The sequence below is a fragment of the Electrophorus electricus genome, chromosome 2, assembly GCF_013358815.1.
Source record: "Electrophorus electricus isolate fEleEle1 chromosome 2, fEleEle1.pri, whole genome shotgun sequence".
Lineage (NCBI taxonomy): Eukaryota > Metazoa > Chordata > Actinopteri > Gymnotiformes > Gymnotidae > Electrophorus > Electrophorus electricus.
This window is the reverse complement of record NC_049536.1, coordinates 22515652-22542817: the sequence shown is the minus strand read 5'-3', so window position 1 is coordinate 22542817 and position 27166 is coordinate 22515652. Positions and strand designations below refer to the sequence as shown.

The 27166-nt window shown below is 41.7% G+C and overlaps 1 protein-coding gene across 4 annotated transcripts in view; it reads right to left on the bottom strand.

Moving 5' to 3' along the window:
- Positions 1 to 21720, bottom strand: part of enox2 (ecto-NOX disulfide-thiol exchanger 2) — a 154864-nt gene extending 133144 nt beyond the window's left edge. For 3 of the 4 annotated variants that reach the window (XM_035536030.1, XM_035536040.1, XM_035536036.1), the window contains exon 1: positions 21642 to 21720. The gene's annotated coding sequence lies outside the window, so the exon portion shown is untranslated. Of the gene's footprint in view, positions 1 to 21365; positions 21558 to 21641 lie in introns of those variants that run through there. The other variant, XM_035536031.1, reaches the window with a different exon arrangement.
- Between the last annotated feature and the right edge of the window lie 5446 nt (positions 21721 to 27166).

Here is a 27166-nt window from a genome sequence, read left to right as displayed (position 1 = left end):
GGTGGAACTGGCTTAACAACTTCTGCTCACTGTCGTGCCACAGCACTGTGAACGCATTCATTTCCTGTGAGACAAACATTCAAGCGGCAAAATACACAATAAAAAAATAATAATAATAATAATAAATAAATAAATAAATAAATTTGAAAGAAGCGCTGCTGATTGCATTGCACAGTTAGATTTTGTCATGCTTTATTACCGTTTCTGAAAATGAGGCTCATAAGGGAGATATAACCCCCAAGGCAGACGGATAAAAGTCTCAATTTAGGTATTTCCGTATATTAAATTAGAAATCATAAACAATGGTTCATGCATCTACTGGAAACACATAATCTGTTCGCACAGTCTGGTGCCCACATGAATAAACAGTGATGCGGATGCTAACTACAGAACCTCGTGTGGAGTGTAAGTTGGCCCCACAAAGACTTTCATCAGCAGTGTGTGTACGTGTTCCAATTCCCCAAAAGCGCAGAGGCACTAAATAGCACATGTAATAGGGCTTAGATTTAATGCTTGCCAGAATCAACACAGCTGCACAATAGTTTGTTTCTTTTTTTATATCAAAAATATGTCGTTAACAGGAAATTCGATCAAGAAGCGTTTTGATAAAGACAGGCTTACACGGTCAGAGAGAAAGTTTAGTTTTAGCACCGCACTGGCACGTCCCTTTGCACTGCATTCAGTTTCTACAATTAACAGTGAATTTCTCAGTCAAATCTGACAAAGGAAACATGACAACCACACAAGTTTTATTAAAACCACTGGTGTCTGCTTATTTTGTGAGCATGTAAAATAATACCAGCCAATGTTATGGTTTTATTACTTTTTTTTTTTTTTTAGCTCTTTAATGGATGCAGCGCTACAGTCGGTCTAAGTGTTACAGTTCTAGGTTTCAGATGAAGCAGTAACCTTAGAAGATCTTTCAGGAACTGCAATGATCAATGATCTGGAAACTTTAGTGAAAAGCAATGCATCTTTTTCTTAATTTGTCGATGTTGCTGTCTTTGCCATTCTGTTTTAGCAAAACTCCAGATGATTCAAGCAAGCTGTGGTGAACTGTATACAGGACATACCTAGTTACAGACCTATTTTTTAAGTGATGTTTACATTGCAGCATGACATCTGCATTCGGTAATATGTCAAGAGTACAAATAAACAAGAAAAACTCAACACCATGGAGTTCTAGCAAACCTTTAAACACAACTTTTCTCTCAAGAGGGGGAAACAGCCTGGTGGTTGTGAATAAAACTTAGCATCCCTATTGCCAGCTGAAAGAGGAGACTGGTAATAAGATTTGAGCTGGAAATAATATAGAACTCAAACAATCCCCCTCTCTTTCAAAGAGCTGCACGTTATTCATGCACACGGCTCTCTATAATAAAATAAAACCAGCCTTTTTATTCATGAAGACAGTTTGGCTGACCCAGATAGCTCTCAGCCTTCTGCATCTTAGGAGACCTGTCATGGCAGGGCTCATACTAAGCCCATTTTCTTTCACAGAAAATACAGCCAAAGTCATATGAAACTGCAGTAGATTTTTTTCATATAATATCACAGCATCTTCAGTTAAATCTATTTTCCTCCTTTTTCTTTCTCTTCAAGTGATGTATTTGGATGAAAGTGGGGAAGAAAGTGGGAAAAAAATCCAACCATTTATAAAAACAAGCTGCATTACACACGCGATCACTAATTAAGATCCAACTTTAAAAAAAAAAAATCAAATAATATAAAAACAAGCATTGGCAAGTTTACAAAAACTGATTTCAATGAAACACAGAATAATGTGAATCTACTTTTGTTTCACAGTAGTGTGTCAGGGTCTGGCAGAAGGGCCCAGTCTGGGCTGCTTATCTCTGAAGAGCGCGGTCCACTGTGCTGTCTCTATTGGCAGGATGATGGAGGGAGGACCTGCCTCCCAAGATAACTCCTCAGCGCTCAGCAGGGCTTTCCAGGCCTGCTGTGTGCTGCCGGATATCGTAGACGCCGCCTTCATGGCGATTAGCAGCACACAGCCTGCCTAGACAAGCCTGGCCACCCCCAGTCAAAACGGGACAGATACACAGCGGGGAGCAATACAATTGAGTCATGTGTTGCTGACATTATCGGCACTGTTGCTTCATTATCGGCGCGCTAGAAATGGGATTACTTTCGGACTGCAGTTCTGGTCCTGTCACTACGGCGGACCAATACCACTACAACTTTAGATGGATAAACCTCATCTTTTGATTTAAGCCTCAAATGAACAGTAGCCTTCTTGGGCTAACGTGTTAACGGTCAAAGGCTCGCCTACCCGAAGTCCCGGGACTCGCGGTGACCACAGAATGGGGCAGGTCTTTGCACCAGTCGAGCTTTCACTTAGCGGTTAGCATTACAGGGTCTAGCAGGGGGTCCCAGTGTAAAGAGGGACCCCGCAGAGCACCCCATGCCGTGAGCGAGCCTTTCCAGTCTCTCGCAAGGGCTCTGGCGGCGTTACTGTCGGAGAAGGAAGCTGAGCTTTCAGACTCGACCACCTGCCTCAGTGGTCCTGCCATCCTATTTATACCGCTGACAATAAATGACCGCTGGCATGCCCGGGAACAGGCCAAGGGAGGCGGGGAGTGCTCTCGATGCTGGGAGGGAGAAACACAAACAAATTGGGAGCTAATAGACTGTGGTGAATTGACCTTTCTTCCTCATGTCACCTTATGTGACCCCAATAGCATATCCCATGAAAAGACAGGACTGAACCTGCTGATGAAGTGCGATTTGGTGGCTTCACGGCAAGAATGAGAAAAAAGGTTTTGGACATGTATGATGAGAAACAAACACAGGCTGACCTTCTGGCTGAGATAAAAGCCTCAAGAAAGTCTGGCCTACATCGCTGATTTGTTGATTTCTTGTCCGTTCTGTGCCATACATGGCACGGTAAAAATTGGTTAGAGATAAGCCAAGCAACCAAAGGATCCGTGGTGTGAGAGTTTAAGAGGAGTGCACCCTCTAGCAAGCATGCCTGTCACACAGCCTGGATGAGCCTCACAAACAGGTGCTCCGAGTGTGAGGGGAAGGCTATGCCAAGTGCAAAGGAGACAAATATTTGGATCTGCTGGAGGGGTATGTTACTAATGGCTTAAACTTGGGCAATGCCGGGTTGACTACGTTCTGTTTTGATAGTGACTTGGCACCCCGCCTAATGCCATAAAAATCTAGTGCCCAACGCCCCCCCCCCTTCCTACCCACCCCCTTCTAGAATGATCTAATGAAACTGAAGTGCGCAACGAGGGTTGGGGAAATTCATTTGGTCTGTGATAAGTTTGTTTGTAATCCCCTTCTGGTGGGCGAAAAGACCATCGACGGCACTCTAATTGAAAAGGACCAAAGGTGATGACTTGTGAGTGAAGGACAGAGAGAACAAGCATGTTTATTAAAGTGCCACAATGGCAAATACTTTAGGCAGACATGGGTCAATATGCAAAGTGTACGATAAGAATGAAGTTTGTAATTAACATGCTTAAACTTGCTCGGTAGTGGGCTTTCTTCACATAAGAACATGGTTTAATAAACGTCCGTGTTAGGAATTGGGCTGACCACAGATCTACTGTCTCTTCATGTAATCCCAGACAGTTGAATCGCTTGACCTTGTTTCCATGTCAGAAGTATGGATTTTTGGCTGCAACTTTTCCATGAAGACCACTTCTGGTCAGACTTCTCTGGACAGTAGATGGGTGTACCTGGGTCCCACTAGTTTATGCCAGCTCTCAGCTGATGGCACTGCTCAAGGGAAATATGCTTGATGTGTTTTTTATCTGCTGCATTAAGTTTCCTTGGCTGACCACTGCGTCTACCATCCTCAATGTTGCCCGTTTCTTTGTGCTTCTTCAAAAGAGCTTGAACAGCACATCTTGAAACCCCAGTCTGCTTTGAAATCTTTGTCTGGGAGAGCCCTTGCTAATGCAGTATAACTACCTTGTGTCTTGTTTCTGTGCTTAGTCTTGCCATGGTGTATGACCTGTGACATGAAACTGTCTTCCACAACCTCACCTTGGTAGCAGAGTTTGGCTGTTCCTGACCCAGTTTTAAGCCTCCTACACAGCTGTTTATGTTTCAGTTAATCACTGTTTCAACCTACATGTGAAATTAATGATCATTACCACCTGTTTGGTATAACTGGTTGATCAAACACCTCAGTATAATTCTACAAAATCCCAGACTTTGTACAAGTATACGTATAGAATTGATGCTGGGTTGAAGGCAAAGGGTAGTAACACCAAATATTGATTTGATTTAGATTTTTCTTTTGTTTGCTCACTTTGTAAATTGAGACAAATAAAATTGTTTATTTTTATGTTTGAAAGGATTCTTAGTCTACAGCATTTTTCAGACCTGCCTAAAACATTTGCACAGTACAGTGCATTAAGACATTGGAATTTTTCTAAAAGATTTTAATTCTCCCATTTTTGTTCAGACAAGTTGTCAAGTTGTCAAGTTGTCAATATATATATATATATATATATATATATATATATATATATATATATATATATATATATATATATATAAATGACATGGCAAAAAATAATGAGATGGCTATTTGAACACTGTCACACCCATTAAATCAATGAGGGTAAATAGTTTCAAATGTATCTATTGAAATCTAAATCACTGACATCATAGCTTTAATCATTCCATTGCATAAGGAAGCTTTGACATGACATTTAGTTAACTTTGCGTTTTTTCCCCCATTTTAACATGTATTGCCGTCATACAAACCAGTATTGCCCGCTGCTCCTAGGTTTAACATGCAATAGATGAACCAACAATCAAAACAACAAATAAAATATAGCAACCAGGTTTTCCCTGACAGGAAAGGAGCGTGATGGTTTTATTGTTTGTAATTTGAAAAGGTGAAGGATCGTTTAGAGATGTTCACTTAGTACCACACAAGTGTTAATTCATCTCCCATTCACCTATGGCTTAGCAATGGCAAAAATCTGAACGCCCTTCTCCTCCCTTCCCCCAAACAGAGCAGTCCTGCAATATCACTGCAGCCGTTCGTTTTGGGGCACCACAAGCACCTGCGAGTAGGCTGGGAGAGCAGCAGACATGCTGTAATGAGGTGACTCTTCAAAACAGATTTCATTTCCCAGTGCAGGTCAAAGTCAATCTAAAAGAGTAGTTCAGCATTTTGGCATCCAGTCAGTTTTATTTTGGCGTTTTTTCAGACATTTTTTTAAAAAGGACATTCATTCACCAATGCTGTTGTTTTGCTCTGAAAACAATTTGATGGAAGAAGTCATAACTGCGGATGTATATTTCCTAGAATTTCTAGTGCAGTAAAGAAGTTTAGCAAAACACAGTCAAAGTCAAGGCAAAGTCAAGTCTGTCAGTCCTTCTGTACGAGACATGCTGTACGAGGAATGAAATGGCAGTTTCTCCAGGACATGGTGCCATGTTGACATGAACAGTGAAGGACAGCACAGCCCGAGTACGCTGGGATGCAGAGAACAGTCCAACAGGAGGATGAATACAATAAATACACTATAAATTGTACACAACACTCTGCTGTAATATAACTTCCACTTTCTGTTTATAGCCGTATTCACATTTCACCAGTTGTAGAATTTATTGGATTAACTGATCAGATCACAAAGGTTTATTTTCATATTAGCATTTTTGTTTATCACCAGTTGATTTTCTCGTCATTTGCAACTAAGAGCAAATCATTTACTCAGTTTAGTTTTAACTCATTTGTGATGATCAAATTGTTTAACCCTTTACCTGTCAAGTTATCCTTAATTTCATAACTGCTTAACTGGTTGTTGATTTGTCAACTGATTTATCAACTGATCGGTTGATTACTAACTGGCCCTGCAGTTTCCTAGTCTAATACCTAATGTGAGAAGATTGTGTACAGATTTAAATAAAAAGCACAGTGAGGTCTTAAACTAAGAAGCATCACCACGTAATTTTGGATAAACTATTGGGTATATTGTCCCCTATAGTAAAATAACAACAAAGTGGTTTTTATACAATATCAACATTTTCAAAGTGCTTTTTGAATCACAGGCATATCATTAACATTTCCAGAGTGGATGTGAATAATTCCTATAAAAACCAGTCAAAGTAATGGTATTTTTTTTTAAAGGTGAAGGGGACACAAAGTCACCAAATTACACACAGTACTCACTTCAATACGCATGGTCACGAAGCCACTTTGCAATGCCCCAGCTGAAGACCCCTAATTAGCAAGCTGAGGGCAAAATCAGCTTGTAAATTTGATAAGACACGGCTAGGGAAGAGACTTAAAGGAAGATGTTAAAAACCATGCTGATAAATGCCACTCAGGGAGTCGCATGTCATGACACCCACATAGGTGTTCAGACTTGTTAATATTCTTTGAACATTTTTGAGGATCTTGTCCCTTGGAACTCCAAAACGTTTGCAATCAATCACTTATCCATATTGCACTGCTGCTTCTGCATGGACCCCTGCATTAAAGGCTACTGTCTCTTACATGTGCCACACATCAGGCTAAGTGCATTCAGTCTTTCAAAGCCTCATTAACCTGATGGACATTCATTTATTTTCACAAGATTCACCACAGCACCAAATGACATAAACCCTGATAAACGTTCTTTGAACAGGTGGATGTCTGTGGGATGCTCCTGGTTGGAGAGCACAGCACTGGTCAGAACTGGAATTAGATTTGCTCTTATTTTTACCAGGTCAACATCAGCCACTGCAGTTGGAGCTGGTGCTCAGGACTGTCAAGTGGCCAAGGGCTCTCATGCCAAATGCCTGCCATGATATCCATAACCAACAAGGCTTCTCGCCAAAATCAATCTGATAAATCACAGTGCGATATGATAATTACGATACGATTCCTTTATGATAAGCATCACAGCAGGAAACAAAGCCTGAAGAGTGCATTGTAGTTTGAATTTGTGTGATCTGACATTATCATGGCAAGTCAAATCTTTTTTTTTTTTTTAAGGTGTCTGATATACCAGAGCAGTACAGCAGAACCACTCTAAACTCTCCACAAGGCTAAGAAACTCAGTACAAAAATTCATACATGCCAAGATTCCATAAACTGTACATCAGAACTAACAACACTACCAGTAAGTGGTAGACATTAGCTATTTTGTGTACCTCTTAAGAAAGCAGTAAGCTAAACATTACTAAGTAGATCACTTAAGGCCTTAATGTCCTTCAGACCAGTGACCCAGTGGACTGGATATTACTGCTCATTTTTTTAAAAAGGATATTACACAAACATGACAATGTGATGCCAGATGTGTGAGAATAAAATTCCGTTCCCCATCTGTGTGTTGCTGCAGTGCATGAGTGTTGCCGTTCCTGTTGTAGAGTGTAAATGACGTAAGCCTTCCTTCTCACTATTAACCAACACAAACCCCTTTCTGGTAAGCGGGGAAGGAAATTCTACTTAGTTGGGATGCATTGTAAGGTTTGTTGACAGGAACTAATACATAATTAGGTAATGATTGTAGCAATTGCTACTTAACAATAATAATAATAATAATAATAATAATAATAATAATAATTATTATTATTATTATTATTATTATTATTATTATTATTATTAATATTATTATTACCACTAAAATACTGTTTTGTTTTGTTTTGTTTTTTAACCAGGAGCAAAGTTCTTGGCAGAAATATCCCAATGACTATTCCAGGACCGTACTTGTTAAGGAACTTCCCAGTCATTCAACACTATAAAGGCAATATCCAGACAAAGTTCAATGGCAAATCTCACTTCTGATCTCAGGCTTCCTGACTTCTGACTTGGGTTCTCGTATGAGCTGAAGCAACGGTACCGCGGGGAAAGATTATGACATAAACATTACTCAATTCGGTGCAATATTTAGTGTTATCGACTAAGATGGTTAAGTCATGATCCTTATCAGCGTGAAAAATATAGCCAGCTTCAGCCTTCGTGGTACACATGAATAGGACCTTTCAATCTGTGAGAAATGTTTTTTTCCCCTATTCAGTCCATTTTCAGAACAGTCCCAAATGGGCATCTAGTGGTATATGATTTATGAAGCAGTACCCTTAACATCATTCTGAATATATGGTACCTCTGTTTGTTACCATTTGCAAACATAATAAAAATGCTAAATGACATCCTTAAACCTGCTTTATAATGTATATATACACGCTCTTATAATGTACATGTACTCTCTTACAATCTACCCTTTCAGAAGCATCACATGTGCTATTTAGATTTGGATTAGTTTACATTTGCATTTGGAACACGTATTCAAGTTGACAGAAAACTAAGGAAAGGTTACTAGGGAGCTCTGTGAATAATATCAGTATATTCCCATGTTTTTTGTCATTTGGCACTTACTAACATAACAGTAACAGCTGTCATGAGGAAAGAGGCATTGTAGTGTGACATAACTAAAGAACCTTGATGTGGCGTCTGGGATGTCCCATGACATCCCCGGGCAAAAGTCTAGCATGTCAGAATTGTTGTGTATTTCCCTTCCTACTCTGACAAGTCCTACGATGTGTTCCAATGACTGACATGATCTTGACCCTCCTCCCCCTAGAAACACGCAAACATGCGAATGATTATCACTATTTAGTATTATGTCAAATATGTAGTGCTGTCAGGTTTGTGTAGTGTTGTCACCTTCCCTTGTTTCTCCTCACCTGGGACTTTCCAACATAACACCAGCAACGGCAAGCTATGATTTCCTTTCATTTTTTTCCAACTTCTTCCACTTTTCACTGGACCAATATTGATGATCAGAAACAGGATTCGCTACAAGTAAAGATCTGCCGATACACATCTCCCGCAAGGGACTGAGCGGAGCAGCTGTTTGGGTTCCTGAGGCCAGTCACTTCCTTCTGCATCTCACAACGGAGAGATTTTATCCTTGAGCAGTTAAAAAAAAGAAACGCTGTCCTTCGAGCTCTTTCTAATGGGGGCTTATTGATACAATCAGGGCTGTGCTATTCTTGGTCCGCTCTGTGCCCACTGCTGGGGTCTTAATCCGGATCAAGCGTCGTGCATCTGGCAAGTGTAGGCCTGTTTGAGGAAATAAGCTTTTTTGTCATTATTATTCCTTTATGCCGTCGCCTTCGGAATTCATCAGCAATGCAGTAGGCTGATTTCTCTGGTGACTTACCCACCCTGCTGATTTATTGTCTGTGAGATATATGCAGTGTTTATAAGTGTGGGATGTTGGACGGTCCATTGATCAGAGGGAGGGGTAAATTGGCCCGTTTGCAAACTTCTGCAAACAAAAGCCGACTAGCAACTTTCTCCACGAGCTTTATGTTGTAGATGAATGCCTGCTAACAAGGGCAGAGGCAAAGCCAGAATACAGATTCTGCAAACATTTATTACAACATGTATTTTAAGAGTGATTAATCAAACTGAAGGATATTACCATCAAATATCTTTAATAAATGGAAACCTCTGCCCCAGATATATCATTTGGATAATTCAATCATACCAGGTGGCCAGAAAACCACGACAGGTGAGAAATATCATGTTGGAAACAGAGCCAGGCTATGTGATAAACCTACAATGAGCAGTGTGAATACTGCCCAAAATGTCCTGACAAAGGAACTGACAAGACATGTGTACCCAACTTAAATAATGCAAAGTAATTACAAATTCAAAGTACTTTTTTTGGAGGGCACATAAGGAAAAGATTCATTGTTAAAGTAATATAATGTAAGCATAAGCCGTAAATGAGCAGGAAACTGCTCTGAGTCACTTTCAAGCAAAACTCAAATGAGAACTAGAGTTGTCCAACCAGCAGCATGTGGTTTGCAGACAGGGAAAAGCCTGACAAATTGTTTTGGAGAGAAATGTATGTAACATGGATGTTCTCTCGGCAGCTGTGGGAATGAGTTTTAATCGAAAGTGTCTTTCATAAACATCACGGATATGAATTCCAAAAGAAAAGCACCTGATAGCCAATAGTTGTTTCTACCCTTTCAGTTGCTCTCCGTTGTTGACTTTTCTTCTTCCTGTGTCCTTCTAACAGTAATTTCAGACCAAAGTGGTGACGTAAATGATCACAAAGTTAATGATCGTTACTAAAAGGAAAAGTGACAATATTCATACAGGCACATAAAATCCTGTCTAGTGTCCCAGGACCCTAACTGCTGATATTCACTACAATTGGCTATCTTTACCTGTAAATCAAATGTGAATCTGGATTAACTAAGCAAGCAACAGTAATAAAGATGGACCTAAACCTAACTGATAAATACAGTCAACAGTCACACCAGCAAAAAAATGAAGAAATAATTAATTTGCAGTACAATAATTTAACGAATCCATAAATACAAATATATGTTTAGTCATTTTGACACCAACATGCTGTTAAAAGCACCACAACTTTTTTAATGTCTCAACTTTTTGTCCCCACAGATAATTATTACGTGTCCAAACAGTACAGGTCACACAGTGAAAAAGTTTTAATGTCAAGAGAATGTTGAGTGGTGACAGTGGTGTTTAAATGGACCTAGAAAGAACGGTTTTCACTCTGTGTTTGGCACAACCCCCTGGGCACCCTGAACCTGACTTGCTAACTGGTGTTGGATTCTGGCCAAGAGATCAAATGAGCTCCTCGCTCTCCATTCTGCTAAAGAAAAGGGCCAGACGAGTGTGAGATGGACTGGCCAAGCCACTACAGCTCAACAACAACCAATTCCCATGGCTGACGGTTGGGAGAAAACGTTGGAGAAGCCCTTTGAAGTGAACTCGATCTCTGCAGGAATACCTCCTCCTACTAAGTCATAATAATAAACGCAGTCCTATTTACCCAGGGGAACACTCCAAATTCTCTTCAAAAGAACAAGGTCACTGATGAACTTTGTCTCGCCCCCAGCCTCATATGGGTGCTCTGACAGGCCAACCTTCTAACCAACAACTCCGCCCCCGTCTTCACTCATTATCCTTTACACGTATGCAGCTCTGCTCCCCCAGCTCTCTGTGAAGTCTCCCGTGTTCCACTCCGAGTTACTGAGCCGTGATTCCTCTGCCTGTCCTCTTGTCTTTGCAAGCCTGTGACTGGGTTTGCCGATCCCGGGTCTTTGTCTAGCCTGTGGAAGCCCAGTCGCCGTAGTTTGATCTCTGCCTGGTTGATGCCGGTTTTTTGGATTGCCCTTCAGATTTGTCCGCCTGCTCTGTCAATAAAAGTCCATTCTGCTCGAGCACCTGCACCTAGTGTTTCCATTCTGTAACAAATAGGCAGCAATTATTTACCAAATGCTCTGTGCAGCTGCTGCTCAGTCTTGTGCAGCAGGCTGGGGGCATTCAGGCCCATTCATTTACAATGAGCCATAGATTTTCAGTACGTATAGTTTTGGTCTTACTTAAATGGCCTGTATCAAATCATTCCATGGTATTTAAATAACATCAGCGCCCTGACTTATCTATTCTAAAATATGAAACATTAGAATTGAAAATGAATTTGAAAATATAGCTAGTTTTAGAATGTTGAAATACTTTAATAATATAATTTAATAATTTCCAAATGAGCAGCACAATTCCACCATGCTCCACACCAGTACACAACTCCACCGTGCTCCACACCAGTACACATCTCCACACCAGTACACAACTCCACCACACTCCATACCAATGCACAACTCCACCACACTCCATACCAATGCACAACTGCACCACACTCCATACTAGTGCACAACTGCACCACACTCCATACCAGTGCTCCACAGTTCTGGCTGTGTCTGGCTCCACTTGTGTTAGAGAATATCCAGGTGGCCCAGGCTTAGTCAGAATTTTTGTTTCTTTATTGTAGACTCATGAACACAGAAGTTATCGAGTGTGTCAGGACTGGCCACCCTCCTAGCATCCCTGTTTCCGTGGTTTCCCTGTCTCCATGGTTTCCTTGTCTCATGTTGTCGTTTCATTTTCTCCATTCCCGTTCCAGTCCTTGTTTTGCATTTCACTGTTCTCATGAGTTGCTCCTATGTCTTTTTAACTCTTATTAGCTCATGTATGTAAACCCTGCCATTTTGCCTGTGTTTTTGCTGGTCATTGTAACTCTAGCTTGCGTTTGTTAATCCTAACCTCAGTGCATGTAATACTCTCCACTGTGAGTAATTCCTAGTTTTCATTTCTTGTAGCCTGTTTCTTTTATCCTGCATCCAATTTGTCTTCGTGTACTTTTGTTTAGTTTAACATGAATTCTCAGGTCTTTCCGTGTTGGTAAACTGGCCCTGGACTGTTCTAATGACTCTGATTCTGGATTTGCCCTTAATAAATCTCGCTCTTCCAGCATGTGTATTCGCCTTGCCATCGCTCCACGTTAAAGAGCACGTGAGTAACCTACAGATCAGCGGTCGCCCTAGGGCTTTCCAAAACATCTGACGTTTGCAGTGATCTTCGTATACGTTGTGGGAAAGTAACAACTGGGTTGTTTTTCTTCTCATTAACTTGATTTTTGCAAACTATTTAGCAAATTGCAGACAGATGGGCTCCTTTGGAAATGTTCTTCTTGGCCATTTTCAGTCTTTTCTTCTGAGATTCTCTGAATTCTCCTCGATTGGCTGATGTTGCATTCGAAGGGAATTCTGGAGCAAACACCAAGGTGACTAAGTCAGATCCAAAACTGAATTGACTGGAACAACTGGGCCTACTCACACTGTTTACTAGATCACCATTACCACAACATAGAGCATGTGGTCAAAAACTTACAGTAGTATTTTAGGTTAGATATATCTTTAAAAGCTTTTTATGAATAATCTTTTGTGTATGGACAAAAAAGCATACATTGCCTACTCCAGATGAGACATAACGAGTCCAATTTCTAATTATAAGTTGTTAAAAATATGCAAACCAAGTAAGAGACTGGAGACCAAGTTCCTGTGAGCACGTCATGTGCAGGCCCACAGAACTTAGAAAAACACTCCCCCCCAAAACTATGTGAGACAGTTCAGCTAGCAGAATGGACAGATCTAGGCCGAAACTAGCATTTCTAATGACACACTGACATTGGCGAAAAGAAGCAAAGGCACCCACACATTACATCTGTCTGTCTGAACTTTTGCTTCTGGCTGTTTGAGGATGAGGCTTTGAACACTGCTATATTTAAAAGACTCTGGGGAACTGCTGCCCTGTCATTCTCTCACCTCCTCCCCTTCCCTGAGTAGAGAGAAAGGTGCAAAATAGTTAAATGGTTAAAAGTTTAAGGGGAGGTGGATCCCAGCATCTTTATGGAAGCAAAATTGTGCAATTTGAACCCCCCCACCCCACCCCGGATAAATGTGTAGTTATGATTTAATGCCAGCTAAATGTCTTCATCTGCATATAAATATTCCTTAACAAAGCCATGACAAGCAAATCTGCCTGATTGTATGCAGAGACCTCGGCAACCTCAGATGGCATTATGGTGATTGCCTAGCCATGCCAGTAAAGCTTATTATTTCAATCTGTGTGAAATTAGACAATACGAAGAATGTGAGTGGTGTGAGAGAACAAAGTCACGAAGAAGAGATGACATGAGCAGGCACATGAAATAGAGTTTAAACGGCTCGGGGAACCAGGACCGATCCAAAGTCTCAGGCTCACCTGTGCAGCGAGCTGGCTGTCACTCAGCTTCAGAGATGCAGGACAACGGGGACTGGTGGAGTGCGGCTCCACTGCACAGCCCGGCTACCTCTGCCATGAGCAGCGGGAGGCCAATTATACCGCGGAGCTCACGACAAAAATGACAGGAGGCGCTACTCCGCCCCTCTTCCTGTGAGCCAGTGCTGAGAATTATTACACACAGACGGCTGGAAGCCATTATTAGGCTCTACCGTTCTTAAGAAATACAGACTGGATGGGCAAAAACGACACCCCAGATGCTACTGATTACGGTGAAGTTGATGGGCCTGTTGATGAGACTGCTCGTAGCAAAGAATCGCACCCGAGAACACCCCCCATGTTTACAGTGGGCCTGTTGTTTTTACACAGAGCACATACAGCAGGCTATGCTGGCAGACAGGTGGAGAATACAAAACAACCCTATGGATTGCCGTAGGTAGCATCTTCCCCATCTACATCTTTTTAAAAAAATGTTTTTCCCCCCATTTCTCCACTGTCCTTGAGGGTCAACAAAGGCTTGTGATGAAACACGGGCCAAGCAGGGAAATTAATGGGGTCTTTGCATCAGTGCTGTAATGGCCTCCGCCAAGCAAGTGAACACAGCCCCTGGCAGCTGCCAGCACTCTCCCGAGGTCAGGTTCAGCACCTTCGTTCTGTCTGAGACGTGAGATACAGTAAAAAAAAAAATAAGACTGCTGGTGTGGGCGCGGGCTGCCAGAATCACAGAAGCACAAGCATGCTCAAAAATAGCTGCTTAGCCCAGAAGAACGCGGAGAAGTTACAAGAAGATTGTAAGAAGCAAAAGGATGCGATGCTTTTTAGAACGTGGATAAATACAAAGATATTGGAATGGAAATCTGCACTACAATCTTATTGTCATAATAACAGTTTAATGTTCATCCACTTTAAACCCAGTCTGATCCTGCAATACAGCTATACACTTCTTGTATAGCTCACTTTACAATAAACCAGACAGCCTGCTGTGATACGGTGTTCTGTTAAGGTCTTTTTCCAGCACCATAGATTCAATACTTCCAGTGTATTCGGTGAAAGAGAATCCAAAAAGCCAGAGGAATAATATTTTCCCACCAAAATATCAGACCCCAATTTCTTCAGATAATCCAGTATGGTATGATGTGCGCTATCTAAGATATGGGATATGCCTGCAATTAATACATCATATCCCACCTTCAGCTGTACAGGATGCATCTAAAGATCACACCAATGCTGAATACATAGGTATTAGCCAAATGATCAGACAAGCTTATAACTTATTAGATATGTGTCATCATGACATACCTATCACTAAGAAACCTTAGTCACCCCGATGTTAGTTTGCTCCACATTTTACATTTATGGCATTTTATCCAAAGCAATACAATAATTACTGAATACATCTTGAGTAATTGAGTGTTAAGGGTCTTGCTCAGGGGCCCAACAGTGGCAACTTGGCAGTGGTGGGACTTGAACTGGCAACCTTCTGATTACTAGTCCACTACCTGAACCACTGCCCCACTGTTATACTATTTTACTAGTCTTGGCTTTTACTTTATTATTTAATTAAGCTAAAGTCAATTTCGTTGGGTTCAGACTTATTTCCGAATGCACCGTTATTCTAGTGCCCTGAATAAAAAAAGCAGCACAATAATAATCCAAGCTGGGACAAATCGATAAACTGCGGCCAGTGCGAGGGACCTACCAGGATCTCGCTAGGAAACCTTGATTGCACATCGATACCTCACAGAAAAATGAGTCAGGCAGCCACCTTTGTAGCCCGTCTGTCAGTAGAAGGAGGGCATCGCTTTTGAGCTGAAGATTAAGAGCTGGCTAGCCGAGCTCACGGACAGGCCTGTTGGGGAAACATCTGGAGAATGCACACTTGTCATGTTTGGCCCAGTCTCAGATCCACAAACCAGTTAACCAGTAAGACACCATTGGTTCTGATGAATATGAGAAGAAATGAGTCACTGAAAACCGATTTTGCCTTTTGCACTTTGTTTTATAAAGACATCTGTTATGTCCTTTATGATTTTGAAGCTACAAAAACCTTTGTTCAATGTTTACAATAAATGTTCACTGGAGTGAATGCAGTGTGTGATTCAACAAATATTCACCAATATTCAACCTCATTATCCTAAAGCGGTTGTTAGTTCACAGTTCTCATGCTATGTTGGGTTCATGTGTATGAAGACATAAATTGTAAATGTAGGCCTAGGTTCAGTCAGGGTTTAGCACCTGCGAGACCTCACAGTTCACGTGCAATATAAAAGACGTAATAACTCACTGAGCCACGTGACCTCCCTGAGGTCCTATTACCAAAGAACCTACCATCCACAGACATAGCGATGAACAAATGACTTTGCATTGTCTACATGTGTAATGGCCCCACAGATTTCTGTCAGATGGCACACACACTGCTAAGGTATCTTACGCTGAGTATGTCAAACTCTTTCAGTTATCTTTCAGGCATTTGTGTGCGTGTTATGTGAGCGGAGCTCTTAGGTGTTTGGGAACATTCCTGTACATGTGGCTGATACCACAGAATGGTAAATGATCTTGCCATGGTTCTGTGTGGAGTTCTAGGTCCACATGTCACTCCACGTCTCTTCAGTGTCAGAGAATCCATCTACTTCAATCTTTTCTTACACGGACACCTACGGACGTGACTATATCATGTTGCCAATTGCTACTGACAACTCAGTAATGAACAAACAAGCAAACAAATAAATAAAAAGCTTTTTATGAGTTATGTCTGTTTCTAAACAGTTTACCGATACTTGCCTTAAGATGGGGAACGTGTAAACCTGAGGCTTATCAAGGCGATTTCATGGTTTCGTCATTTTGTCACGTTTGAGTGACGCTGCGAAATGCAACACTGAACAGAAATACAAGCAACAATCAGCCCTAGCTGGTAGAGTTGTCCTCGCTTTTGAAATAACATGTCTCTGTCAGAAATATCATTTATAAAAGTGAGAGCTCTTTCGAAAAACCAAGGCTGTATAGCATATTTAAAACAAATAGGAAGCTTTTAATATTTAACGTGTGCAGACGCGCGCACTCGCACGCGTGTGCACACAAACACACACACACACACACACACACCTTTCCCTCAACAATGAACCACGGTTCATTGATTACCTTATCAGTGCGATGTCAAAAGTGAAAGGTCTGTTTCTATTTGTATGCTCTGAACATAAAAGAGGAAGACGAGGGAGCCACGTGCTCAGAACGCATGAGCCACCTGGAGACGCCCGGCAACAGCATTCTAAAAGACACATTTACAAATAAGCATGTGTGACAGGAACAAAGGCTAATGGATTTCCAGAGACCATTCAGGCTACATTTTTTTTTACCCACCACTCATTCCCTCCATCTGAATTACATTCTGAGTGTGGCTAGTATCTAAACCTACTCACAGTTAAAGCCCTGGGCCAAATCTTTGGGGATGCTGGTTACTGTAGCTACTGCAGTTGAGCTTTTGCATAGTACACAAGCTAAGCAAACATACATCCCAGACCAGTTTAACAAAAACAAACCACATAAAAGGAAGCTTGTAAGTTTCGGATGGTGACAATTTTTGTTGTTGTGTTGTTCCACTAGAATGCTGATTTACAATGAAGCAGCAGCTATGACTGAGGTCAACGCTCAAGATATCGAGGCTAATTTCAAGGTATTCATATCAGTCTCGGATGCATCTTACAGGACCCACAGTGTATATTATACATATCCTCAATTCAAATGTACCAATAGCAAACAGACAAATAAACTTACATTTTGAAATGATATTCAGTACTTCATTTGCAACTGAGGACTGCAAAAGTATGCAGCCCACAGACGTAAACAGACAACCATTTTTCACTGCTGTTATTAATTTAAAAGGCCTACAATGCGACCTTTTTCAGTTCCAGCTTTTTTTTTGAGTACTTTTGCCTTCAATCTTGTCTTCAGTAGGCGAAATGAGTTTTCAGAGTTCAGATCAGCAGGTCCTGGTCAGACATTACATTTATTTATTTATTGGCATTGAAAAACTCTGTTACTGTAACTGTATGTTCAGCGGTATGTCTGTTGCTTCCACCAGCACTCACATTATCAATAAGTGCCGGACAGAGCGCTCCAACCCCCCGTGCTCCACACACACTTTGGTTCATGGTCTGTCCTTTCCCAACACTGCCCTACTTCCATCATTCAGGTATAGATTAGCCCTCGTCATCTGTCCATTAAGTCTTTGTCTCAAACCTTTAATTGAACTTTATGATGCACAGCCCAGTGTTGCAACCACACACACACACACACACACACACACACGCAGCAGATCTTTAAAAAAAAAACAAAAAAAAAAACTCAACAGACCTCTAAAATGTCAGCACTACAAAAAGAAAAAGAAAAAAAGACATGTAGCTACATTCCTTTCAATATGGAAGCATGCAGCCTTTGATAAAAGGTGCACTATAAAACCATTTTCATTTCAAATGCAACCTTCCAGAGACAAAGCGCAAAAACAAGAAACGCTGAGACACCGTCCACTTACTTATTTTGTCAGACATGGGGCACTGTGTCCCTGACAGCCCTAACAGCTTAAAGAAGACATTTATATGACAGATGCTTCCATAGCAGGAGAGGCAAAAAAAGCACACCTATTATCACCTGGTGATTCGCATTATATGAATTAGCTCCTATTTGTACTTGCCACTGGTAACTTCAGAAAAAGAAACACACCTTTAATGGGTGTCTAGGTGCGTAACCACACTGTGTCCACTTATGAGCTAGATTAGTCATGTTAGAAACACGCTTCACCAGGGCTGAAATTAGATAACCTGCCGTTATTAACATTATAAAACCACCTTGTGCAAGGGTTAGACTAAACAAATGAATAATATGTTAAAATAGCAGAAGAGCCGATCTGAGATGCTACAGTGGTATGACACCCCAAAGGAGACTAAGGGCTAGAGGAGACTCAAGACGATCCAGGCTGCAGCAGGTAGCTTCAGACATAACGAGCCCCATTCTGCAATAAATATTTCAGAGCAAGTTTGATGAAGCTCTCAACGGTGAGGCAACGTGAAATGGGCTTTTAAAGCTTCACATGAATCAGAGAATAGTTAATGAGGAGAACATGTAGAGTAGACATATAACGCACATGCAAATACAGGCCAAAAAATATTATAGATTTTATATATATATATATATATATATATATATATATATATATATATATATACACACACACACACACACACACACACACACACACAGAGCCTGGTCAAAAAAAATGTCACACACTCTAGGCTTTAGCTTTGATTACGGCATTCGCTGTGGCATCGTTTCCACAAGTGTCTGCAATGTCACAACATTTATTTCTGTCCAGAGTTGCATAAATTTTTCCCCAAGATATTGTATTGATGATGGGAGATTTGGACCACTGCGCAAAATCTTCTCCAGCACATCCCAAAGATTCTCAATGGAGTTCAGGTCTGGACTCTGTGGTGGCCAATCCATGTGTAAAAATGATGTCTCATGCTCCCTGAGCCACTCTTTCACAATTTGAGCCTGATGAATCCTGGCATTGTCATCTTGGAATATGCCTGTGCCATCAAGGAAGAAAAAATCCATTGATGGAATAATCTGAGCATTCAGTATATTCAGGTAGTCAGCTGACCTCATTCTTTGGGCACATAACGTTGCTGAACCTATACCTGACCAACTGCAGCAACCCCAGATCATAGCACTGTCCCCACAGGCTTGTACGGTAGGCACTAGGCATGATGAGGTGCATCACTTCAGCCGCCTCTCTTCTTACCCTGATGAGCCCATCACTCTGGAACAAGGTAAATCTGGACTCATCAGACCACATGACCTTCTTCCATTGCTCCAGAGTCCAATCTTTATGCTCCCTAGCAAAGTTAAGCCATTTTGCCAATTAGTACTTTTTTTTAGATACCTTCTAAAACATGCTAAAAACCTAAAAAGACACGGCATCTCCTAATGTCTGACACATTCAATCATTTCACACAAACCTGCCTCCACCTTAGAAATAAACCAACAGAAAAATAAAGCAAAAAAAACCTAAATAAGAAAAGAAAAACACTCTAAGCAAAAAGAAAGAGCAGTCTTTAAAAAGAATAGCAGAGATAATTCTTTCATTGATGTGGGGGAAAAAAAAACTGCATTACAGAACTGTTAGTACATTTTCACTGAATTCTGGAAAGACCAATCCAACATTCCACCAACTTGAGCAATCATCTACTTCATGGCATGCGCAAGCCCTGTCTGATCGCCGTGGTTAAGGGATCGGCTCTTGGTCAAGCTGCATGTAAACTGCTGTTCATTATTTTGCAGCTGAGTGTTGCAACAGCAAGCACTCGAGCTCTCCTCATGTGTTGCTAGGACACAAAACTTTTCAGGCAGACTGTCGCGGGTCTAGTGTTTGCAGAGTGCTGACACTCTCGCATGCTGCATCACTCTCTACACACCCGGTGCTCTAAAAATACTGGGCACGCATTTGACTGCAAAATCCAACGAGAGAAGGGAACACAGAAGGAGCCTACAGAGGTGCACGGCAAGATAACTGAAGATCAAGATTAACAGGACACCTAAAAAAGAAATTCCCAATTCATACTGTGATGAATTTCGGTTAAAGTCTATCAAACTCTGTTCTTGCCCAGCAGGAAAAATCCTTCCGTATGTTTACCGGCATGAGCCATAAGCCTAGTTTTCAGGCACCGCACTGCCTGCAGGTACGCTAGTGTTGAATTTAGTTGTTTTTGAGTTCAACACACACACAAAAAGCAGCAGCTCTGGTAGTTCCCCTCGAGGCCAGAGAAGAACGATTGTATTTGGGGAAAAGAGCAGAGGGATGGCAATAAACTGCCTTTTCTCCAGGGCTCCCATGTCAAAATGAAGGAAGAAAGGCTAAAATAGAACCTGTGCATGTGAGTCAACAAAGTATATCTCTCTTCAAGGTGGCTGTTTGTTTGTTTATGTTTTCAGACGACGCACCTCTGTGTATATATGATTCACCATACAGAAATATGGTTTTGCAAAATGCAAAATTTTAAGTTTATTCCACTTTGGTGGCGTAAACACAGCAATCATGCAACTTACTGATGACTTGCCATTCATGAAGAGAAAACCAGTGACATCTGAAAATATAAATATTTATACTTCCGTTATGTTACCTTATTTACAAATCATTGAAATGTATAATTTACTTTGCAAGAACGGCAGTATTGTATCTGACGCAGTTTAAGCGTTTTTAAGAACACTTTGAAGCGGATAATATTTAAGGAGCAGTCTGCCGATAAGAACGAGAAGCTCTAATGATGCTTAGTACAGCGTCGGTGCAGTAGGCGCGACTCACTGACTGCGGGGCTGTCGCCTCAGCCACGAAGCTTACGCTACTAGCTTCATAACGTCAATATTATCTGCCTTAAGATTCCTCACCATTTCCATTATAATGGTTGTTTAACTTTGCCTTTCTGCAGGTCAATGGCGTTTCCAAATATATGCGGAAGTCTCGGTTGTAATGCACAGCAAATGAGTGTAAAAACAAGCGAAGGTAACTTTAAACAAGAAGATGAACGTGACCGCGACTCACAGAAACACTTGTGGTCGAAATCCCACGCGATTCCAAGCACGCCGTGTAACCAGGTTAGCATGTTTACACAAACCACAGAAAGTTCAGCTTCTAAAAACTGGCTAGAGAATGGGAAATGTTCAACTAGCTAAACATGCATTAGGTTATAATTCTGGCCACTAATGCAAGGAAAGTCGAACAAGACATTACCTGGAATGACACGATTCCAAACCAAGCAAAGATAGCGAAATCGCAAAGCTATAAGAAGCTAGCCCACAGAGACCGCCACCATAAACTTAATATAGTTAGCAAGTTAGCTAGCGAGCTAATCTAACCTAGCATGCTAACGAGGAGACATCTCATTATCAATCTTCACTCTGTTTAGACGTCATTTAATTCTCTTTAACTGTGTTATTGTCTGTGCCTATTATTGGTAATACGTGCTGGAATATCCCGCAGCCCGCTGTCACATACCGGAGTACTTACCGCTCACTTTGTCAACATCGGAACGCCGTCCGCTTGGTTACTAGGCAGCCGCTGACGGGCAACGGCGCTGTCAACGGAGATGTAAACACCGAGCATTCTGGGAACCTGGAGGACGACGTGCCGTCGGTTCCCGCGGAATAGCGTGTAGCGACACCTACAGGGACCTTCGAAACATACCGGACATTAAAGCCTAGATAATGTATTATCACTTCCATACATATACATGCTCACGCTATAGGTGGTTGTAGGATGATAACAAGGACAGCATTTAAAAAAAATTTAACTCCCGTAGTGTCTCAAAAAATGCAAAAAAAAAAAAAAAAAGTAACTGGTATTTTTGCTCGAGATTCTGACGAGCTCACCTAAAGCTGTAAAATAAACACAAAAATATCTGCTAAAGACACATCAACCAATAAAGCCAAAGGCTTAATGAAGTTTTTATTCGCCTTGTCATAATGCTATCTCATGAGGGAGAGTGCTCTGGGAGCGCAGAGAGTGGGAGGTGAAGGCTGTCTGGAGTTAGATGAAGCGCTAAACCCAAGGACATGCTGTCACTGTATGGGCAAAAGGAAGTAAGAAACAAAAGCTACAGTGCCATGACAAGCCAGCTGCTATGATGTCCACACTGTGTGCGACTGTAAAAATAAACTGCCAAATTAAGTGAGACTTTAAATCACAATGATGGCATTGGCGTATGGGGGTAAATCCACCGCTTTATGAATCTGCGTGCATAGATCAAGGTAGAACTCATCGCTTCCTTTGTTTCCTGGTTGCCAAGCTCTCGATGAGTGAATGAACTGAGACCACAATGCTTATAAAAATAGCCCAAGTGCCAGCTGATGTGCCAAGAGCATGCCTGTTATGCATGCCTGGGAAGAGATATTTGGGACGATGTGTACCACCGTTCCGACAGCTGTAGGCCATGGCTAGCAGCTGGAGGCTTAGGTTGCAGAGTCGAGCTCACAGGGGTCTGTGGGCCGTGGGAATCTCCAAACCACGTCCAGCACAGCCGGGCAGGCCAGTGTGGGGAGCTGGGAAGTGACCGGCCCCCGCGTCACACCGAGGCGCTTCAATCCACAGAATTTCCCGAGTTTGGCCAAAACCGGCCCCCGTCTGCACATCGAGGATTAAGAGTAACTGCTGGGAAACGGAGATCATTTTCTATGTTCAAAGCAAACTGCCTGGTCTGATTATACCTTTGATACTGTGGATGACACGGAAGATAGCAGTGCATGCTGAAGGAAGACTGGAGAAATAAAAAGCCTTTGAACTTGGCTACAAAAGAGAGTGGGAATGTTGTGGTGTGCATCCCACTCAAGTGCAGCGTTTGGATCAAAAAGGAGTAGGAGTACACTGACAAAGACGTGTGGGCAGACGTGCAGAGAGCACAAGCCTGACAAACGCAGCTGGAGGGCGCAGAAACATCATCACACAAATTAGTTGCTAGGAGTTTCACTATGTGTATCTCTGTTTGTTTGTTGTGTGTGTGTGTGTGTGTGTGTGTGTGTGTGTGTGTGTGTGTGTGTGTGTGTGTGTGTGTGTGTGTGTATACTGGTGGGTGAAAGAAATTTGCCTTCACTTCTACTATAGTTCCCCTTGGCATGGTGGAGGCCCATATGTTTCATGGATAGGAATATTTATTCAAAAGGGATACTGGATATCCAGCCTCACAGCAAGTGAGTTTGTGTGTGTGTGTGTGTGTGTGTGTGTGTGTGTGTGTGTGTGTGTGTGTGTGTGTGTGTCCACTCACCTCCAGGTCCAGACTAACTCATCTCTATAAGTAGGAGCAGATGTAGTTGATACTGGGTGCAAATGTATTTATGTGGAATTATACACACAGATAGCTCCAGCCACAAAGTCCTCTAGCTAATATGTTGATTTTGCTGTCTGGTGTATGATAAAAAATAATCCGGAGATCAGGGTTTGAGAGGCTGTACTCCCAGATGTAGATGAGATGAAGGCTGTCTGCATAAAGAAAGATACAGGGCCAGATCAAATCAAATCTAAACCCTCTCAAGAAAACATAGGCATTTACAGGCTTCTTGGGGTAATCCACGGTGCTGAAATGCTATAGTGCATGTCTTTTTTATTTCATTCATATTCTTGTTTTAGGCTCGATAATGATGTGTCTGAGAGGACGTGTGTTTACTAGCCTTTGCCATTGTGTAATTGTGCTAAAAACATTTTGCTAGTGTGAGTGTATGAACTAGGCCATTAAAAAAATCTTTGACAGTTCCAGTCAAAGTAGTATAAACATTTTTAACATCGCCAAAGAATGTATACCACTTGGCTTAACTGAAACAGCTGGTGTGTATTTAGGTGATTAAATTACCTGTCTAAAACATAGGTAAATACTCTTCAAAGTGTGTTGGCTTGAATTTACAGATTACATGATAATAATGCAAGCTCAAATTTTGTGGCATGTTTTGACTGCATGACAGCATATAAAGAAATTGCTGAATATATGACAGTTGAGGGCAATATATACAGCATAAAGGAAACACCAAGTATGCAATTGCAAGAGTTGAAGAGCATAACAAAAGACATTCAGTTATGGACATTTCCTAGTGCCTTATTTGAATGTGCTGAGCAGAACACGGACATAAGATGTGGCCATGAGCATTAATAAAATTAATTCAGTCCAGAAGAAGAGAAATGGCTTTCCCTCTGTAAACAGCTCATTTTCCCGCTCTGGCACCAATCTGACATGCCAAACAATTGTTAGCTGTACTGCTGATGAGAGAACAGCCGGTCAAATCATTACATCAGCAGGAACGAGAAGATTTATTTCAATCTTTTAGCAGAAAGCAGATATTTGACAGATATTTGAATGCAGATAATCCTCCTAAGAAAGGAACAATATTTACAGTTTTCTTTAAATTCAAATGAAACTAGACATATATACACTTTCTGCTGAGTTTATGCGCTGCGGGTTCAGAGCCTGAGGGATTCTGGTGAAAACAATACCAGACTGTATATGAAATGAAATTGCTTGATATATTTTGCCAATTTTTGACAAAAATTTGAATGACCAAAAACCAAAAGTCAACGAGTGGCTCTATGTGATGAGAGAGGGAGCTGGCAGGGCACATTCGCAGAGACAAGCAATGTTTACTGGGGGCCAAATTCAAAACCACAGAGGAAGACATGTTAGACAAGGAAGCTACACTCCAAGGCACAGCAAGGGAAAACAAAGGAAAGGAAGGGTAAAAGTCATACACAAATGTCTACAGGAACAGTTACATTAGCTATGACACAGAGTAAACTTCATGACATCAGTCACAACATCAATAACAAGGGAAAGGAAAGGATAAGTAAACACACGGTATAAATACCCTGTGAAACTGGAGGAAAATAAGACACAGGTCAGGGTGGAGACAAGGACCAAAAAAAGCATAACCACATGGACATATCACCAGCGTGACAGCCGTGACACTATCCTGTGCATGTGCCCAGTGTCGGTGACGTTCCCCTGATGCAAAGCTGCTCAACACATAATGCATAATCTCTGTTCAATTTTGTTTACAGAGCTCATTTATTAATTTCACGGTTTTAGACATATAGAGTTCCAGGATTTCTGTTGCTCCAAGATGTGATGCAACTAACCTTGCTTCACTGCACCTACTCAATGCAAGTTGTGACTGGGTTTACAAGAGTGGCACCAACAGCACAGTTAAGAATCTTGGTGGAAGGGTCACCTTGAGCCCAGTTGCCACGGTGGGGCCGTGCAAAGAATAAGGCACCATCACAGGCAGCAGTCCAGCTGCACAGCAACTGGTACAAAAAGGATTGATTGCTCCTGCTATGGAAACCAGGCTGCTTTGCAATCGTTCTCATAGCCAATCAGATATCAGATAAACACAAGTCTGACAGAGGGAAAAGAAAGGAGGGTGTACAGGAGGAATATGCGCTGGTCGACTCTGTCCTTGCAGAGGGGAGGGTGCGAGAACTCACCATTATCTACTTAACCAGCTGAGCTGGCACGCGAGCGTCCCTGCTCATCAGAGAGCAGCATGATGACCAGCACGACCGTTGGCTCTCTGTCCAGGTGCAGCCAGCACTGATAGCACACGCAGTGTTAAAAGACCAGCATGTAGTGTATATTAAAGCGTTACGAGCAAAAACATTTGTCTTAAGAAGGAAAACGCATAGTTGGCTTTTAAATAAACTGAAAGCTTTCTCCTTTCTTCCATATATACATATTGCATGTCTAGCATAATAAACGTCTTTGGGTCGTGGCACATATAGCAGTGGGTGGATGATTATTCCCTCAAATACAGGTACAGCAGGAACAGGCATGTCTATGTTTTGAGATCATGGAGGATCAATTTTGATCTGTGACTTTCAAGTGTGCAAATGAGCGTGATACACTGTATGTGTGCCAAGTGCGTGTCATGGGTGTAGAACGTGTAGGGGAACAGGAGGAAGCGATAAACTCGAGTGTCCAGCTGAAGAATTTAACAGAATGAATGAAAACGAACATAAAAGTGCACTAATAGGAACCAAACAAAGCTAACATAACAAAACAAACAAAGCGCAAAAGGCTTCTAAAGGCTAAACATAATAACATAACAACTACTAGGTGGTGTGGCGAAGGAGGCACATTACACACCAGCTGACGAAAGCATGTCAGCAGATCAAAACAGAGACCATGTGCAAAAGAAGACGAAAACACAAACAAAAGCCACATGCAAAGCCACCGCCACCTAACAGAAGCTACGGGGAGTGTGTGAGTAGTTGTGTATGTTGGGGGTGCAGGGGGGAGTCAGAGAGTGTTTGTATGTGATAAGTCTGTATTATGATTGCGTTGGGAGATACGGGACACATATAACTATGGAAAAGTCGGAAATTTGTACTTTGCATTTGGCTTTAATGTAGGCAGGGCCCCAAAAGCCAGCTATTGAAACCAACCAGGTGGCAAATGGATTTATTTGGCCCAAATAACGTACACGAGAGTTGAAGATGATGTGAATGATGGAGGGGGCTCTTCATAGCACCTTGCGGCTGATTTGATAAACTGGGGGAAAATGACCTTGTGCTTGTGAAATTCCACCTCCCTCAAATCCTTCACGGCTCGAGCCGAACCTCTCAGTCTTTAGACAGGCCAGAGGCCACATTTTGCTCAAACCAGGGCTATTAAGTGTGCTTTAACTATCCAAGAACCCGAAGAACAAAAAGCTTTTCATGACCTATGGACGTGCGCAGGGGTTAAATTGGGCTGGAGGATACTGCAGCCCAGCTCTGCCACCTCTGGGCCTCTTGGGCTCTAATTGTATGGAAATGTAAATAATTTCTAACATAATCTTTGTGAAAATCTATTTCACTATGCAATCTGCTAAACTGCATTAACGGAAACCCCCAGACGCGTACAGGTCAGCATCCATCGCCTCACTTTCTAACAGCTACAAATCTCTCGCAATCTTTCTATGTCCAACATTTACAAGTATGTTTTCCATTTTTACAAGTATGCCTTGCAAGTACGTTTTCAATATGTTTTAATTTGCTACATAATTAATTCATGATCT